Source organism: Giraffa tippelskirchi, chromosome 7, assembly GCF_054371585.1.
Source record: "Giraffa tippelskirchi isolate mGirTip1 chromosome 7, T2T-mGirTip1v1.2.pri, whole genome shotgun sequence".
NCBI classification, from domain to species: Eukaryota; Metazoa; Chordata; class Mammalia; order Artiodactyla; family Giraffidae; genus Giraffa; species Giraffa tippelskirchi.
The window spans coordinates 48,801,766-48,808,593 of NC_137281.1; positions in this window are offsets into that span (position 1 = coordinate 48,801,766).

Consider the following 6,828-nt stretch of genomic DNA (forward strand, 5'->3'; position numbering starts at 1 on the left):
TGTGACACTTTCTATCATGGAGAGTCTGAATCACTCACACGAACGGTTGCCTCCTGGTTCCCACAGTCATTTCCTGGTGGAGGGCAACTGTCCCCGGGGCACACAGCCATGCCTGCCCAGGCTGTGCCTTTCAGGAGGACTCTTCCAGGTGTCCCTGGGCCAGCTGTTCCTGTGGATGCTCATCCCAGGGGCCATTGTCTTAAACCATCTGGACGTTACAGAGGAAAATAAAAATTTTGCATCCCAGAGGGATTTTGCAAGTTGATATGCTAAGTGGCAATCACAAAGCAATTGTTGAAATGTCCTAATTCTGTTAATGTCTTTAAAACACAAAGAGTGAAGGTTGCTGGTTTTCGAGAACGTCTCATCGGCTCTTTCCCACGAGCTGCCTTTCCAGATCCCAGAAGCTAACCATCCAGAGGGACCAACATCTCAAAACTCAGTTCACATAAAGGACCTTAGCAATATGGTCTTGAAGCTCCGGTTTATACTGAAGCATCTTGTCCTGGCTCCAGCTCCCCACCTCTCCCACCGAGGTTGCTGCAAGGCTTAGCAGGAAGGGTTTGTCCATTGCACCAGGGTCTTGAACTTGTGAGAGAAGCAGACGTTATATGTGTCCACATCTAGCCCTTAATCCACAGGACAGAAAAGGGCTCACTTGTAAAAACAACCCTGAGCCACCGCGTGTGGAGACCTTGCAGCCCACTTCAGACCAAGCCAGCGACTCACCCGCCCACTGCCTTTCCCCGCTGTCAACTAGCTGAAGCAGTACAGGGACGGCTGTCCCCCCAGGTCAGCCAAGCGCAGCCCGTGCCCCCACCGCCTCATCTGTAAGCTGAGGGTAAGAGCTGTCCCATCCCACTGGGTTCACCCACGCTGGAGGGAGAAGGCCCAGGACCTTGTGGACGGTGTGTCCCATAGCTTGTCTCTGCCCTGCAATCCATCCATCTCTCCTGGGTGGTTCAGTGGGCATGCCCATGAATCCATCTCCATGACAGCTGAACTGGGCCCCCCATGTCCCTGCTGTGTCCCCAAGGACCAGCATGGTATGCGTGTGCAAATAGGAGGAGGCACCCCCATCATGCATGGTTCTCTGTCAGATCGTTTCCAGCAGCTTCTGGATGCTTCTCGGGCCACCTTCTCCCTTCTCCACACCCTGCACACTTGCCAGTCAGCTCACAGAAAGCCAAGCATGAAAAAAACCTCAAGTTTTATAAAAACATTACATGCCTCCACATTTTCTCCAAGAAGTTCTGTAGGATCTACAGGTCTCTAGCTGCTGTTGCCGTTTAATTACTCAGTCATGTCCAACTCTGACCCTGTGGACTGTAGCCCACCAGACTCCTCTGTTCATGGGATTTTCCAGGCAAGAATACCGGAGAAGGTTGCGATTTCCTTCTCCAGGGGATCTTCCCAACCCAGGGATCGAACCTGCAGCCCCTGCCATGTCTCCTGCATTGGCAGGCAGGCTCTTTACGGCTGAGCCACTAGGGAAGCCCACATGTCTCCAGACCTTTCTGCTATTGTTCTGAGGATGAGTAAAAAAAAAAAGAAAAATATCCTTAAAATCATAGCACGATATTGTTTTGCAATTCCCCCTTTAAAGAACATAGAATCTGCTGAAAATGATAGAAGATTTGACAATGACTTAAAAAAACAAAAATAGAACTCACATCAGCTTTAAAAAAACAGCACTTTATTTTAATAAAGAGCAAAAGAGATCAGTCATGGGTCATGGTGGAGAGTTCTGACAAAACGTGGTCCACTGGAGAAGAGAATGGCAAACCACTTTAGTATTCTTGCCTTGAGAACCCCTTGAACTGTACGAAAAGGCAAAAAGATAGGACACTGAAAGATGAACTCCCCAGGTTGGTAGGTGCTCAATATGCTACTGGAGATCAGTGGAGAAATAACTCCAGAAAGAATGAAGAGATGGAGTCAAAGCAAAAACAATACCCAGTTGTGGATGTGACTGGTGGTGAAAGTAAAGTCCGATTATGTAAAGAGCAATATTGCATAGGAACCTGGAATATTAGGTCCATGAATCAAGGCAAATTGAAAGTGGTCAAACAGGAGATGGCAAGAGTGAACATCAACATGAATCAGTGAACTGAAATGGACTGGAATGGGTGAATTTAATTCAGATGAGCATTATATCTACTACTGTGGGCAAGAATCCCTTAGAAGAAATGGAGTTGCCATCATAGTCAACAAGAGAGTCTGAAATGCAGTACTTGGATGCCCTCTCAAAAATGACAGAATGATCTCTGTTCGTTTCGAGAAGGCAAACCATTCAATATCACAGTAATCTAAGTCTATGCCCTGACCACTAATGCAGAAGAAGCTGAAGTTGAATGGTTCTATGAGACCTACAAGACCTTTTAGAACTAACACCCAAAAAAGATGTCCTTTTCATTATAGGGGACTAGAATGCAAAAGTAGGAAGTCAAGAAATACGTGGAGTAACGGGAAAATTTGGCCTTGGAGTACAGAATGAAGCAGAGCAAAGGCTAACAGAGTTTTGCCAGGAGAATGCACTGGTCATAGCAAACACCCTCTTCCAACAACACAAGAGAAGACTCTACACATGGACATCACCAGATGCTCAATACTGAAATCAGATTGATTATATTCTTTGCAGCCAAAGATGGAGAAGCTCTCTACAGTCAGCAAAAACAAGACTGGGAGCTGACTGTGGCTCAGATCATGAACTCCTTATTACCAAATTCAGACTTAAATTGAAGAAAGTAGGGAAAACCACTAGACCATTCAGGTATGACCTAAATCAAATCCCTTACAACTATACAGTGGAAGCGACAAATAAATTCAAGGGATTAGATCTGATAGACAGAGTGCCTGAAGAACTATGGACAGAGGTTCATGACATTGTACAGGAGCAGTGATCAAGACCATCCCTAAGAAAAAGAAATGCAAAAAGGCAAAATGGTTGTCTGACGAGGCCTTAAAAATGGTTGAGAAAAGAAGAGAAGTTAAAGGCAAAGGAGAAAAGCAAAGATATACCCCTTTGAATGCAGAGTTCCAAAGAATAGCAAGGAGAGATAAGAAAGACTTCCTCAGTGACCAATGCAAAGAAATAGAGGAAAACAATAGAATGGGAAAGACTAGAGATCTCTTCAAGGAAATTAGAGATACCAAGGAAACATTTCATGCAAAGATGAGCACAATAAAGGACAGAAATGGTATGGACCTGACAGAAGCAGAAGATATTAAGAAGAGGTGGCAAGAATACACAGAAGAACTGTACAAAAAAGATCTTCACAACCCAGATAACCATGATGGTGTGATCACTCACCTAGAGCCAGACATCCTAGAATGTGAACTCAAGTGGGCCTTAGGAAGCATCACTACGAACAAAGCTAGTGGAGGTGATGGAATTCCAGTTGAGCTATTTCAAATCCTAAAAGATGATGCTGTGGAAGTGCTGCACTCAATATGCCAGCAAATCTGGAAAACTTAGCAGTGGCCATAGGACTGGAAAAGGTCAGTTTTCATTCCAATCCCAAAGAAAGGCAATGCCAAAGAATGTTCAAACTACTGCACAATTGCACTCATCTCACACGCTAGCAAAGGAATGCTCAAAATTCTCCAAGCCAGGCTTCAACAGTACGTGAACCATGAACTTCCAGATGTTCAAGCTGGATTTAGAAAAGGCAGAGGAACCAGAGATCTAATTGCCAACATCTGTTGGATCATTGAAAAAGCAAGAGAGTCCAAGAAAAACATCTACTTCTGTTTTATTGATTATGCCAAAGCCTTTGTGTGGATCACAAAAAACTCTGGAAAATTCTGAAAAAGATGGGCATACCAGACCTGCCTCCTGAGAAATCTGTATGCAAGTCAAGAAGCAACAGTTAGAACTGGAGATGGAACAACAGACTGGTTCCAAATAGGGAAAGGAGTACGTCAAGGCTATATATTGTCACCTTGCTTATTTAACTTATATGCAGGTTACATAATGAGAAATGCTGGGCTGGATGAAGCACAAGCTGGAATCAAGATTGCCGGGAGAAATATCAATAACCTCAGATATGCAGATGACACCACCCTTATGGCACAAAGTGAAGAACTAAAGAGCCTCTTGATGAAAGTGAAAGAGGAGAGTGAAAAAGTTGCTTAAAGCTCAACATTCAGAAAACTAAGATGATGGCATCTGGTCCCATCACTTCATGGCAAATAAATGGGGAAATAGTGACACACTTTATTTTGGGGGGCTCCAAAATCACTACAGATGGTGACTACTGCCATGAAATTAAAAGACGCTGGCTCCTTGGAAGAAAAGTTATGACCAACCTAGACAGCTTATTAAAAAGCAGAGACATTACTTTGCCAACAAAGGTCCATCTGGTCAAAGCTATGGTTTTTCCAGTAGTCATGTATGCATGTGAGAGCTGGACTATAAAGAAAGCTGAGCGCCGAAGAATTGATGCTTTTGAACTGTGGTGTTGGAGAAGACTCTTGAGAGTCCCTTGGACTGGGAGGAGATCCAACCAGCCCATCCTAAAGGAAATCAGTCCTGAATATTCATTGGAAGAACAGATGCTGAAGCTGAAACTCCAATACTTTGGCCACTTGATGTGAAGAACTGACTCATTTGAAAAGACCCTGATGCTGAGAAAGATTGGAAGGAGGGAGGAGAAGAGGACAACAGATGATGAGATGGTTGGATGGCATCAAATACTCAATGGACATGAGTTTGAGTAAATTCTGAGAGTTGGTGATAGGGAGGCCTGGTGTGCTGCAGTCCATGGGGTTGCAAAGAGTCGGATACGACTGAGTGACTGAAGTGAACTGAAAAGAGATCAGTAAACTTTTTAATGAAATCAAAAATAGTCTTTCAGCATATTAAAGATGTGTGCTTTGACAGTCATTGGAGCAGAGTCTAAAATCTCTTTTTAGCTGACTAAACTTCAGAAAACAGGTCTATTATTCTTAAAAATCGAGTTCTGGCTTTGCTGGCCCAAGTGGAGAAGCCAGTCCTCCCAGAGTTGTTCTGTGGGCTTGTGTGAATTTCAGCACATCCAGAACCTGTGTGAAGTCTCACTCACATCACACCTCCCTCACCCCCACACAGTGGCCACAGGAAGGATTAACAGGCATTCCTTGGCTTTTCAGATTTTAAATCAGAGACTCTTACAGTTGCAAGGCCACAGGGTTGGCTGAGCTGGAGCAGTCCTGTCCCCAAACCCCAGGTGCTCTCACTGCTCAAAGCCAGGATTGCCTTTTCCTCCTGAGATTGTCACTCAGTGAGGGGACCCAGGCTGGGAGAAAAAGAGTAGAGAGAAAATTCCCCTCCCCACCTGGGAGAGAGCGAATGAGAAGCCAACAGACCCTCACCAACACCCCTCCCCAAACTGCCCGGGGTCTACACCGACTGTGGGATTGACTCTGCCCTGGAGGTCCATAGTACACACCGTGTCTGTCCAGTCCTGCCTGGCCCCTGGCTACACCAATCCAGCAATAGTGTTAGCTTTCTTAGCAAAATTGTTCACATGCTTATTTATGTACGTTTTATAATTATTATTGGAGCACAGTTGACTTACAATGGTGTGTTAGTGTCAGGAGTACAGCAAAATGCTTCAGTGATATATTCACTCTTTTCCAGATTCTTTTCTCCCATGGGTTACCACACAATATTGAGTATAGCTCCCTGTGCTATAGAGTAGGTCCTTATTAGTTCTGTATTTTATATGTAACTGTATATTTTATAGGGTCTTACCTGTAGCTCAAATGGTAAAGAATCTGCCTGCAGTGCAGCAGACCCGGATTCGAACCCTGGGTCAGGAAGATCCCCTGGAGAGGAAATGGCAACCCACTCCAGTATTCTTGCCTGGGAAATCCCATGGACAGAGGAGCCTGATGGGCTATAGTCCATGGGGTTACAAAGAGTCAGACACGACTGATCAATTAACACTCCACAGTGTGTATATGTTAATCCCGATCTCCTAGTGTATCACTTCCCCTGTGTTTCTCCTTTGGTAACCGAATCTTTGATTTTTATATCTGTGAGTCTGATTCAGTTGCCTTGTTGTTGCTTTTCAGTCACTTGGTCATGTACAACTCTTTGAGACCCCATGGATGGCAGCACGGCAGGCTTCCTGTCCTTCACTATCTCCCAGAGTTTGCTTCAACTCATGTCCATTGAGTCAGTGATGCCATCCAACCATCTTGTCCTCTGTTGCCCCCTTCTCTTCTTGACCTCAATCTTGTCCAGCACCAGGGTCTTTTTCAATGAGTCCATTCTTTGCATTAGGTGGCCAAAATTATTGGAGCTTCAGTTTCAGCAATGGAGCTTCCAGTGACTATTCAGGGTTGATTTCCTTTAGGATTGACTGGTTTGATCTCCTTGCAGTACAAGGGGCTCTCAAGTCTTCTCCAGAACAGTTTAAAGCATCAATTCTTTGGCGCTCAGTCTTCTTTATGGTCAAACTCTCACATCCATACATGACTACTGGAAAAACCATAGCTTTGACTAGATGGACCTTTGTCAGCAAAGTTATGTCTCTGCTTTTTAATATGCTGTCTAGGTTTGTCAGAGCTTTTCTTCCAAGAAGCAAGCATCTTTTAGTTTCATGGCAGCAGTCACCATCTGCAGTGTTTTTGGAGCCCCAAAAAATAAAGTCTCTCACTGTTTCCAATGTTTCCCTATCTATTTGCCATGAAGTGATGGGACCAGATGCCATGATCTTAGTTTTTTGAATGTTGAGTGTAAAGCCAGCTTTTTCAGTCTCCTCTTTCACTTTCATCAAGAGGCTCTTTAGTTCCTCTTTACTTTCTGCCATAAGGGTGGTGTCATCTGCATATCCGAGG